General features: G+C 49.4%; 1 protein-coding gene and 1 pseudogene across 1 annotated transcript in view; both read left to right on the top strand.

Annotated features, from left to right (window-relative positions):
- Positions 1 to 12,468, top strand: part of LOC146209684 (sodium-coupled monocarboxylate transporter 2-like) — a 110,237-nt gene that overhangs the window by 17,690 nt on the left and 80,079 nt on the right. The gene's annotated exons all lie outside the window — the stretch shown is intronic.
- On the top strand, positions 6,141 to 7,071 carry LOC146209686 (uncharacterized; annotated as a pseudogene).

Below are 12,468 nucleotides of genomic sequence, written 5' to 3'. Positions count from 1 at the left end.
TAAGACAAAGTCTAATGATACGGTGCTCAAGAAACGCCGTCGACAACAGCCAATACAGCAGTGTACTGATCTACCAGACGACGATATGGCTGTAGTGGATGAGCAAATCAATCGTCTCTTAGCAGAGGTCTCTAAGCTCCGACAACACAGCGAAATGCTTGCTCGACGTCGGCGAGTTGCAGAAGTAACCGAGAAATCTAGTAATTGCCCCACACAACCGCCTTCATTCCGCGCAACAGGGCCATTTTCTGCCTCTTCCCAGTGTACCACAATGCCTAATGATAACTCTGCAATATCGCTGCTCCGCTATATGGTCAACCAGTTATCCAACCTGACATCTGTGATACTACAGCGCTTGGACTAGCACACAAAAATGGCGAAATCCGGTCGTCCTGGTGTACTACAGTGGAACTGTAGAGGCATTTCCACGAAGGTTGCCGAGCTCAGGACCCGACTGCGATTTAACAAGCTTCGGGTGTGGGCTATGTTACTTCAGGAAACGAACGCCTTGCCATCTATTCCTGGCTTCAGCGGCTACGTGTCTCCTTCAATGACCGACCGTCGCGTGCAGACTGCTTCTCCCCCGGGAAAGGCGGCGATATATGTTGAAACGAGTATTCTTCATGTACGCCTTTCTCTCGAAAACTGGTGCACATCATACCAAGAGGTAGTAGCAGTTGCTGCGAAATTTCTGAAAGGAACCGTTGTTCTTGTTTCTTATTACGTTCGACCAGCTGGAGGCGCCTCTTCCCGTATTAATCTTGACTGGTTATTAAGTGTTCGTCGGCAATACCCCGGGTGTCCAATTTTAGTCGGAGGCGACTTTAACGCCCCTCACCCAGATTGGGGGTATCCGACTGCAAGCCCTCGTGGTAGGCGTGGGCGGGACGCCTTCACTGATGCCCTGTTTGTTCTGCTTAATCACCCTGGGACAGCAACACGGCCTGTGCGTCACATACTTAGTGCTGCCTATGCTCCAGACTTGACGTGGTGGTTGGGCGCAGGAACTCCCTCATGGCACATGGAGCCGGACTGCTGGGGAAGTGATCACCACCCTATCCTCATGGGTCTCCATCCCTCCCGCCTCCGCCCTTTACGCCGCAAATGTTCTGTGATAAACTGGGACAGCTTTCGCTCCTGTCTCGACAGTATGTCTTCAGATTCGCCGTCACTCCTTGTTGACCGTATACAGAGAGCACTAAACAGCGCTACGACTACTACCTGGATTGATGTAGGTCGACCGGCACCAAATCTCGGCCTGCTTAACTTGTGGGCAGCCCGCCGTCAAGCTGAGCTGGCTGCTACGCGAGACCCTACTTCGGGGCAGGCACGTACACGACTGAATTATCTTACCGCGAAGGCTCGGAGATATGAACGCGATCTATCGCGACGCCAGTGGCATGCATGGTGTGAACAATTTTCTGATAAATCATCGAATGCCTCACTATGGCGAACGTTTCGTGCAATGGAACATGGTCTTCGTTCTACTGACGCAGCAGCAACAGCATGCTTTGCGGCTAATCTGTCGCCGGGTGATTTCGCCAAAGAAGCTGCTCGAAAATTTTTCCCAAAATACGATATAATGCCTCCTTCAGCTGTAAACATTAATTTGGCAGGTATCCCTGCAGACGCATGGAAAGTACCATCTGCTGCCGACGCAGATGGAATTGCGAGCCCCTTTTCGATGTGCGAGCTGCTGGCTGCAATTGACGATGCGAAACGGAAAACAGCGCCCGGCCTAGACAAAATTCAGTATGAGGTTTACAAGAACTTCAGTACTGCTGCACTTCCTCAACTACTAGACACCATAAACAAAGTGTGGCTTGATGGTGTCGTACCCGAGAGCTGGAAAACCGCTGTCGTGATCCCTATTCCCAAACCTGGGAAGCGTCCAACGGACCTCGCCAACTTGCGACCAATCTCCTTAACATCAACGCTTTGCAAGCTCGCAGAGAAAATGCTAGCCACACGACTTTCTTGGTGGCTTGAACAGCACGGTTTTTATCACCCTGCTCAAATTGGATTTCGTCCATACATAGGTACAGAGGACGGGTTGGCTGTCTTGGCCTCAGCAGTTCTGTCATCTACCCGCAGCCGCGATGTACGTACCATATTAGCAATGGATGTTGAAAAGGCATATGACAAAGTCAGTCATGCTGCAATCCTGAATGCCATTGACATGCTCCATCTCCCTCCGAGAGTACGCACTTTTGTCGCATCATTTTTGGACGGACGAAAATTTGCAATACGCTTCAGCGGTGACACTGTTGGTTCATTCGTTTCACTACGTGGCGTGCCCCAGGGATCAGTATTGTCTCCGACGTTATTCAATATTACTTTCATCCCATTGGCGTGGCGCTTACATGATATCCCTGAAATCAAGTTTTTGCAGTACGCAGATGATATCACGGTATGGAGCACTCACCATGATCTTCTCACTCAAGAGGCCGCCCTTCAGTCAGCATTAGACGTAACCTCTGATTACGCATCCTCCATTGGCCTTCAACTTTCTGTGTGTAAAACTTCATACACGTCAGTCGCCAACCGCTGGGGACGGCGTAAACTTGCCTCAAATCCAATTCGTCTCTCTCTATCAGGCACCCCAATACAAGAAAGTTCGAGCCTGACAATTCTGGGCTTAACAATTCACCAATCAGGATCAGCCACTGCTTGGCTCTCTCAGGCAAAAAAGCAAGCACTTCAAACTATAAGTTTAATAAGAAGACTTGCACCTAAAACGGGTGGCACTGGCTCGTCTGTTGCACGCCAGTTAGTGAGGGCGGTTATGCAGCCCCGTATTGTTTATCAGGCCCAGTTGCAGCATCTTACAAGGGCACAATGGGATCGCCTTGAAGCCGTAAATCGAGAAGCTATGAGAACCATAACATGCCTTCCACGAATCACACCGGTCGTAGCGTTACAGGAGAATGCGCAGCTCAACACCATCGATGAACTGGTGCAGCAGCGCCGAGATGCTCGCAGACTCAAGACCACTTTGTCACATTCCACGCAAGCACTAAGGGCGTATGCAACGTCACACATTATTCTTCAGCCACCTGCGCCAGTTCTCCCTCCCTGGAAATTTATACAGTTAGGAGACAACAAGCCAACTGACATCCGCAGACCGACGTCTGCCAACTCTGCATCGTTGCTACGCCAAAGATTTGAAGAGCAAGATACTAACCTGCCTCAAGATTCCATAGTAGTGTACGTAGATGGAAGCCTGCAAGGCTGTGAAGCCAAAACGGCAATCCACTGTCCACGGAGACCTAGCCTGAATCAGACAACTACGTTTCAGCTTTCGGAACTACTTACATCTTTTTGCGTTGAGCTTGTGGCAGTTCAAGAGTCACTCTGCTCCGTGACTTCTATAACTATGCTCCCTACAGCCCACATTGTCATCCGCACTGACGCACTTCAAGTAGTACGTCTGCTCCGACGTGTCAGAAACTGCCCTAAAATTCGCCAGGACATCCACCAGCTTGCGGCGCGCATCCCACAGTCAATACGCATTGAGTGGGTCCCACGGGATCTGCTGCCTTCCCAAAGTCAAGCTGATTTTGCAACCCGCCTCGTGAACCAAGACGCATCAATCCCACGGCTTCTCGAAGTCGACGACGCTGCCCTCCTTTTGTCAAGAAAGGAGCACCTCCGGCGCCGCACACGTGCACTTATCCCTCCGTGTGCGATATCCCTTCCCCGCGGTCTCACCCGTGCAGAGGAGGTTGCGCTTAGGAGGATCCGGGTCGGTGTTGCCCTTACACCAGCAGTAACTAGGACGTGGTCATACTTCCAACACTTATATCCTCGCCCAGGATGCCCGATCTGTAACAACGAAGATGTCGAGGCCGACATCCACCACTTGCTGTGGGACTGCCCAGCACTCAAGCCAACACGAATCCGGCACCTGAGAATAGCTGGCCTTTCAGCAACCAATCCTGCCTCATACGTCACTTGGACGCAGGGACCTCATCATCGCTCACTTCTGGACTTCATAAAATCAGCCAACCTTTTTCCATTTATTCAATCATTTATTCATCCTTCATCTCATAACCTACTGATGCCCTGAGGCAATAAATATCGACTTAAAAAAAATGTAGTATATGTGTGCCCAGAGTATTCGAACGAAAGAAATGTGCTAGCTGCTTCCTTGAAGCGTTTAGACAAGAGGCCTCTGTCGGAGGAACTGCTGCTGGGCGCTTGGCAGGACAAGGGGAAGGGCGTCGAGGCAATGCGTGCTCTTTGCTGTTATTTGAGCGCCAGCGGATTGATTCGGGCTTGTAAAGCAAGCTGCTCTGTCTGTATATATATTTCATATGCCTTCTCCCACATCGTCACCCATCATGACCTTCTTTCTTCTCTCCTTCCCCTTCCCCAGTGCAGAGTAGCAGGCCAGATTTGAATTACTGCGGCCAACCTATCTGCCTTTTCCTTTCAATAAATCCATCTATCTATCAGATTGGGACGCCGCTTACGCCGCGCTGCGCGTGATGTGGAAGAGGACGAGGTCAAAGCACAAAAAATCACGCTGCGGCTTTTTAAAGCTGACCTATCACTGCTGGCCGATTTCCCTATTCTTCCAGTAAATATAATTTCATGCTCATCGTCACAGCAAGGATGCGGTTGTCGGATAGTTTCCTGAATCCTATAGAGCCGGAGACATATTATGGTAAGGCTATCCCCCCAAAAAACATAAAATAATGTGCCTCTGCCCGTGCCACTAGGTATAAGCACCAAATGAAAAAAAGGAGAGTCCAGCGGTGCACTTAAGTCTGTTTTAATACAGTAATGCGAAATTATTGCTAATTCTGCCACGCCACCTGGTGGATTCACCCGACACTACGCTAGTTGACCTGAGAAAGATGTGTATGGCTTATTTTCGTAAGTTAAATGATGGGGCGGCGCAGGTGGAACTTCATAAATACGACCTTGTTCACTGTGCAGCGCGAGAGTGTGTTGTTGTTGTTTTACTGGAGGCGTGATCGCTTACGGCGATAGCATTGAGCTCTAGTGCTCATGCCAATGGAGCTGAGTTGTTCGGATAATCGTATTGTTTCCGGCAGCGACCCGATTTTTTCCTCAAGTGTCACTTCTTACGGACACGCTCTGATGACAGGTATGGTCCATGTCTATAATGCTTTCGCAGTAACTGAGAAAACAATATTAAAGCGATAGCATTAGAGTCCTCGTTACCCAGACAATCTGGCGTCAGCATTGTGATCGGCGTTGTGAGCAAAAATTACGTGCATAGAGTGATAGGTGGCAGCGGGAAGCTTACATGGCGGGACACTGATTGTCCGTGTGTTTGTGCGACTTAACGAGGCCAAGAGATAAAATGAAGGGAGGAGCCGCCGACTCGGGTTGCTTATTTGAGGTGGGAAGGTGCACTGAATATTAACCTTCCAGCGCACTTCGATGCTTTGTACGTGTCCTCGAATGAGAAAGCACTACCGCGTCATGCACTTAAACGCGGAGCTTGTCAGCAAAACTTTTTATACAAAAAGCAATTTTCAGACAATTTACATTTTTTTAGATATATCATACACGCGTACCGCAACTGAAATGAGCAAAGAAAAGCGAAAATACGTATTGATGGAGAGGTAAATATTGGTAAAATAAACATTTGCTTAAAATGCTGCAGGTTTTTTGTGAATAATTATTGTAGGCGTTATTGGTGCGAGAGGGAATTGTGGTTTCATAGCATGAATGTTACAGTACATTTTTCTATAAACCATATCACAAATCTGAGAATGAGTTATACTCGTCATATTAGTGGATTACTGGAAACGATCATAGCCGTGATGACAACATATAGAAGCGCTTGAAAGCATGATGGAAATAGTGACCAGCAAAGAGCCCATGGTGTTGTTAATGGTGTCGCGACACACTCTGTGCATATTTACGCGCAGCCTCCGTCTTATTATCATCCACCGCAGCGTAACACAGCCACACGCTGGAGTGCGTTACCGATAAAACAAAGGGCCACCACTGCGTCACCTAAGCAATGCCTCCTCGACGGTGGCTACAAAGGTAGGCTGCCCGGCTAGGAAGTTTGGCCTTTTCCTTCCGCTACTGAGACGAGCGTAGCGTTGGAAGGCACTTCTGCTGGCGCCGCTAATCGAATAAGCAGCTACGTTTTTATGCTGGGATTCGTCGTTCAACAGAAACGACATCCCACATATAGTGACCCGGACAACGGACAATAACGCACTGCCATGGGCGGGTAAGAGCAACAGCTTCAGGAACGACACGGCCAACTCAACGGTTCCGTGCAACAACAACCTACCGGCTCCGCCGAGGACGTCAGAACCTCTGAAGATGGCTTCCCGCACTGCCCCGCACGACGTCTGGCGTGTCGCTGTCAAACTTTCGTCGTTTTGATCCGACTCGCCCGAGGTATGGTTCCCCCAAGTAGAGGCCCAGTTCTCCCTCGCACACATCACACAAGATCGGACCCGCTACGATTGTGTCATCGCCCACCTCGATGCCCGCTGCGCCAACGAGGTCTGGGATATCCTTGCCAGCCGACCGATGGTCAACTTTTACTAACACCTCACGACCGAACTCATCCGTCGCCTGTCGCTCTCGGAAGTCGAGAAGGTGCGACAACTACAGTCCGCAGAACCTGCCGAGCGCGACCTTCGCAGCTCCTGCGCCACATGCGTGCTCTTGTGAGCAACATGGAAGTCCAGGATTCCTTACTGCGAGCACTTTGGCTTCAAAGACTCCCACCGCACGTTCAGACAATTATGAAGGCTCAGTTGCCGCTACCTCTCGACCAACTTGCCGGGATCGCTGATCACGTTATCGACGTCCATTTGCCGCTGTTGTCGCCCACAGCGCTTGCGCGCCGTATCGAAGACATCAATCGACAGCTTAGTCCACTTCAACGACTCCTGGATCAACATTTGTCAATGCGCCACTCGCAAAGCTGTGGCTGTAGCACACCCGTCGTAGCAGAATGATGACGACGGCCGGTGCGACTATTATCGACGTTTCGGGGACAGAGCGCGACGATGTCGACCACCGTGCTCCACTGGACATAAGGGAAGCATCAAAGGCAGCTCGTAGACCCGGCTGCGAGCTGTCAACCTGGATGCCGTCGCATCATCGTCATCGACCAAATTACAAAACAATGGTTCCTTGTTGATAGCGGTTCCAAAACCTGCTTTTACCTACGAGCCCACCTTCAAAGTACCCGTCCTCCTAGTCTTTCGAGAGCGGCAAACCGGTTTACAATGAAGACATACGGCTCGCTCCACCTGCACGTCGAGCTTAATAACCTACGCCGTGCCCTTCATTAGAATTTTGTCATCACCGACGTCATCGAGCCAATCATCGGAGTAGACTTTTTGGCGCACTACAATCTCCTTCTGGACGTCCGCCACGACTGCATTATAGACGTGACAACGGGACTTTCTTCGCAAGGACCGCAAGAGAGTATACCCACCAGCTAAGCATTAAATACTCTGTGTTGAAAATCGTTCACCGTACCACGCCATCCTCGTCGAATTCCCCAGTTTGACGCGTTCTAGCGGGTTGCTGCGTGATGTGCAGTACACCACTGTCCGCTACATTCGGACCACCTCAGGTCCCCCAGTTTTCTGCCACGCCCGTTGCCTTGCACCGGACCCCATACGTATAGCCAAAGCAGAGTTCGAAGCCATGCTCCGTCAGGGAATCGTCCGCTGCTCCGACAGCCCACGTACCTTGCCACTTCACCTTATCCAGAAGAAGACCGACGGCTGGCGACCCTGTCATAACTACCGTGCCCCACAGAGCCAGCACCATTCCGGACAGCTACCCCGTTCACCACATGCAGGACTTTGCAGATCGCATTTATGGCTGCCACGTTTTCTCCGTGCTCGACTTGTCTAAGGCCTACACGCAGATACCCGTCAACCCCGACGACGTTCCGAAAACTGCAATCGTTACCCCTTTCGGCTTGTTTGAGTTTTCCTTCAAGAGCTTTGACCTGAGGAACGCTGGACAAACCTTTCAACGCTTCATGGACGAAGCCGTTCACGGCCTCGACTTCTGCTTCAGCTATCTTGACGACATATTGGTCTTTTACTGTAACGCCAACGAAGACCACACGAACCTTCTACTTTTCCAATCCTCGATGACCATGGCCTACTCGTGAATGTCCTAAAGAGCACGCTCGGCGCATCAGTCGTCAATATCCTCGGCATTAGTTTCATCACAGGAAACTGGACATTTGCCTCAATGCATCCCAGACCTGCAAAATTACCCCCAACCCACCATCGTTAAAGACCTCCGTTTCTTCGGCATGCTGAACTTTTACAGGTGTTTTTTTTTTTTGCAATACGCAGCCAAATACCAGGCTCCCCTCTATAATGCCTTGGCTGGATTATGAGGAAACGAATCCGTCACGTGGACACTGGCTTTAACGCAGCTTTACGAAGAATGCTAAGCTGCCCACTGCACCACCACACTTTTCTCCCATACTCCCTTGGGACGCTCCTTTGGGGCTCTTCACGGACGTCTATAACTTCGCCGTCGGCGCCACCTTTATGCAACGTGTAGACAACACCTGGCATTCCTTGGCGTTCTTCTCCAAGAAACTGTCAGCTAGGAAAACGACCCCTTCTGCAGCCAGTCCCATCAACGAAACCATGACCCGCGCCCGGTCGAGTTCGCCAGCTTACTGCAGAGAACTCCTGGCGATATACGAAGCAGTTCAACACTTTCGCCACATTCTCGACGCACAGCACGTCACTATCTACACTGACCATAAACCTCTGACCTATGCCCTCTTTCAACGTCGCGACAAACTCCCGCCGATCCAGCAGAACCAGCTTTTGTTCATTGCCAGTTTACCACCGACATCTAAAATGTCAGCGGGAAGGACAACGTGATCACCGATGCGCTTCCACGCGTGGTAGCTATCAGATCTTTGCAGATAACAGCTGACGTCTTTGCCGAGGCTTAGACTATACGTACGTCGAACTGCAAGAACTTTTTCAATGCGTGTCCTAACTGCAGATGCAACAAGTCCCCATACCTGGATCGACAACGACCATCTACTGTGACATGTCAACAACACGAAGCAAGTTTTACTTGCCCCTTTCCTATCGCCGTGAGCTCTTCAACCACTTGCATAATCTCAGCCATCCCGGCATACGCGCCTCTACACGCCTCGTGGCCGACAGCTATGTCTGGCCCTTCATGCAGTGGGATTGCCGCACCTGGGCATGCTTGTGCATTCGATGCCAGCGCGGTAAAGTCCCCAGGCATGTCCCCTCACCACGTGGAGCTTTTCCCTAAACCTCTGGTCGCTTTAAAAACGTCCACCTTGGTATCATAAGGCCCCTTTCCCAGGCTGGATCAAATAGCTTTTGTCTCACCGCATCGAGCGGTATACTCAATGGCCTGAGGCATGGTCCATCGAGGGAATCACCGCGGAAGACGTCGCCTCGACCTTCTTCGCCGCCTGGATTACCCGCTTCGAGCCCCTTCACCACGTCACCACCGACAAAGGATGACAGATAGAATCGCAACTTTGCAAGCTTCTCGGGCTGACCATCGGGTTGGAGTGCTCGAGGACGACCAGCTACTACCCCTGCACCAACGGGATGATAGAGCGTTTCCACTGAAATTTCAAAGCAGTCATCATGTGCCACCCGGACTCCATCTGGCTCGAAGCCATCCTAGCCGTCGCCCTAAGTCTTCGCGCCATCTTCAAGCCGGACATTCAGGTTATACCCAAAGAGCTCGTCTACGGGGAACCACTCCGTTTCCCAGGCGAATTTTTAGCTGCACCGCCAATCACCACCGTGACGTCAAATCCCATCTATTTCGTCGCCCGGCTGCGACGCAGCATCGCTGCTCTCTGCTCGTCACCTGCAGCTCACCACTGAAAGACTGCCCCTTTCGTCTTCAAGGATCTGGCGACGGGCACGCAGACTTTTCTCCGCGACGACACCGTTCGCAGGCCTTCCCAGTCACAAAGCGGACGATATCCAGTTCTACGTCGCGACTACAAAACCTTCATCCTGCGCGGTAACGGCAACGACGCCCGCGTCGCTGAATCGATCGGCTGGCTTTACATCGATTCCGCCGAACTAGGAAATACCTGTGCAACCACAAGCGTTCATCGATGCCTAGCAGCATCGCAACCTGCTTCTGTCACTCACAGACGTCTGGTATGCTGCACAGGTTTTTTTTTTTTTCAAGCTTTGACGGCTCTCCACGGCGCGGGAGGGGGAGGGAGGTGATGTCGCGACGCACTCTGCGCATATTTTTGCGCAGCCTCTGTCTTGTTATCATCCGGTGCATCGTAACACAGCCACACCCAAAACTGCATTACAGATAAAACACAGCGCCACCCGTGGTATGCATCACTGACGGTGGCTAAAAAGGCAGGCTGCCCAGCTTGGAAGTTTGGCTTTTTTCTAATCACTACTGAGACAAGAGTAGCGTTGGTATGCTCGTCCGCTGCCGCCGCTAATCGAATAAACAGTAGTTGCATTTTTAGTTTGGGATTGGTCCTTCAGCAGAAATAACATCCCACAGCCAAAATGACGCACGAGATTCCGGGTGACTTGGTGGACGTATTTAAAATGGTAATGGACGCTTTGCAATGCCTTGATGGTTGAGGATTCAAAAGTGCACTTGGTGTGCTTACACTAGGTGACATTGCAAATGTATTTAGAATTGCGAGTGATATGCATGCATACCGCCTGTCTCACCCACACGGACCTCAAGAGATTGACGCACCTGAAAAACTCCTTACGTATGCGTACGTTGGCAGCAGCAATGAACATGTCATTAGGCAAGTTTACCGGTCATCTAACCAGTTTGGAGCTCTTTCTACCTCTGTATCGGAGCATCGAACTCTAAATATAGGTTTACTGCTGTTTGATTTTTGCTGAGAGATGAGGAAATGTTTAGAAAGTGATGACCACGCGAAAGCATCTGCGGACCAGGTAATGCTCCGGCTCAAAAGCCAGTTCTCGGTAGTACATATTGCTTAAACACTAACATGCTCACACACAAAGCTCGAGCCCTGCATCGAGATTGTGGTTCTAACACTACCGTTTCTGCATTAATGTTTCTTCCTTGCCGTTGTCCATTAAAAAGTTTGGAGGAATAGCGGTGCTACGGCCTGGCCACAGCGTCTATGCCGCAGTGAACGCCATTAAGCATATGTGAAATTATTGTTGTTAGACCTGCTGCAAAAAAAAACACGCATGCGCAAAATGTCCAATAGTGCGCTATGAATCTTCACAATAAAGCGATAAAAAAGACACCTCACTATAACACAGGTCAGGAGAGCACGTGCAGTGAAAAAGAAACAAAAATAAATTCAGACTAATACACTCAGAATTAAGCTACATATAGATGTCAGGCGAAAATAAATGTTTAAAAATAACGAACGCCATTACGTTATATGTAACGTGACACTGATGTACCATCCGGTCCAGGGATATATTTGTTACAAGTATGAAGTCTTTGGCTTTTGAGTACCGGTGATTTGAACCCGCTAAGGTCAGTCATCCAAATCCGAAAGGGCAGCATGTCGGATGTGAGGTCAATTGCCTCATTTGCTACGCATTTCATGTTCTCGGAAGGGTGGCTTCTTCCTACTGTAGTAACTTATCAGAGGTAGCTGGCGCATTAGGAATTGGAAACTTTCGGATGAGGATGGCATATTCACAAAATAGTCACATATAATTAAATGCTTAAAAAAAAACTATGAAGGTTTTAGAGCTTCAAATCGCGCCAAGTAATCATACCTCGTCAAGAAGCATTCATGACCGCTTTACCACTGCAGCAATAAGAACGAGATTTCGTTAGTGTGACTTACTGGGACACTTAACGAAATCAACCAGTGAGAGATCAGACAGCTCTATGCGATTATCCTTGTAGAATTATTAACTGGCGTTAATCCTTACGTATTGACCTTAATATATCCAACCGTGCTAATCTCATGGTCACAAGAAAGAAATTCATTTAATGTATGCTTACAAGATTTATAATTCAGATTTCACGCAGGTTAACAAGTTTGAATATACATGCGTTACATTTGACTCAAAATTAACGTGAAGTTAAGTAGGAACGCACATGTTGATTTTGTTTAGCGGCGTCATTGAATTAAAAAAAGCTGTGACTATTGAAATGCCACAAGAAGCACTGCACTAGTACAAAAAAAAAAAACAAAAAAAAAACTATCAGCTATCAGGAGACTAGCTGGCTACACAAACACTGTGTGGGGCCGTGACACCAAAGAAGGCATAAATCACATTGAAATGATGCAAAAGAAAGCCCGAAGGTTAATCTAAAACGATTATGGTAGAAGCATTTTTGGGAAGCGTTGCGAATACAAACTGGGAAAAGAGAAGCGCCGTAAATTACACCGCCTACAAGTGATCTCCAAGATTCTCAACGGCAATGAGAAAAACAATTTTCACACCTACATGCACTTGCCCAAATAAAGGAAAACGG

Source organism: Amblyomma maculatum, chromosome 1, assembly GCF_055883805.1.
Source record: "Amblyomma maculatum isolate TAMU_Amacu chromosome 1, ASM5588380v1, whole genome shotgun sequence".
Taxonomy (NCBI): Eukaryota; Metazoa; Arthropoda; class Arachnida; order Ixodida; family Ixodidae; genus Amblyomma; species Amblyomma maculatum.
The sequence above is the reverse complement of the archived record's forward strand: the minus strand, read 5'-3'. Positions and strand labels throughout refer to the sequence as shown.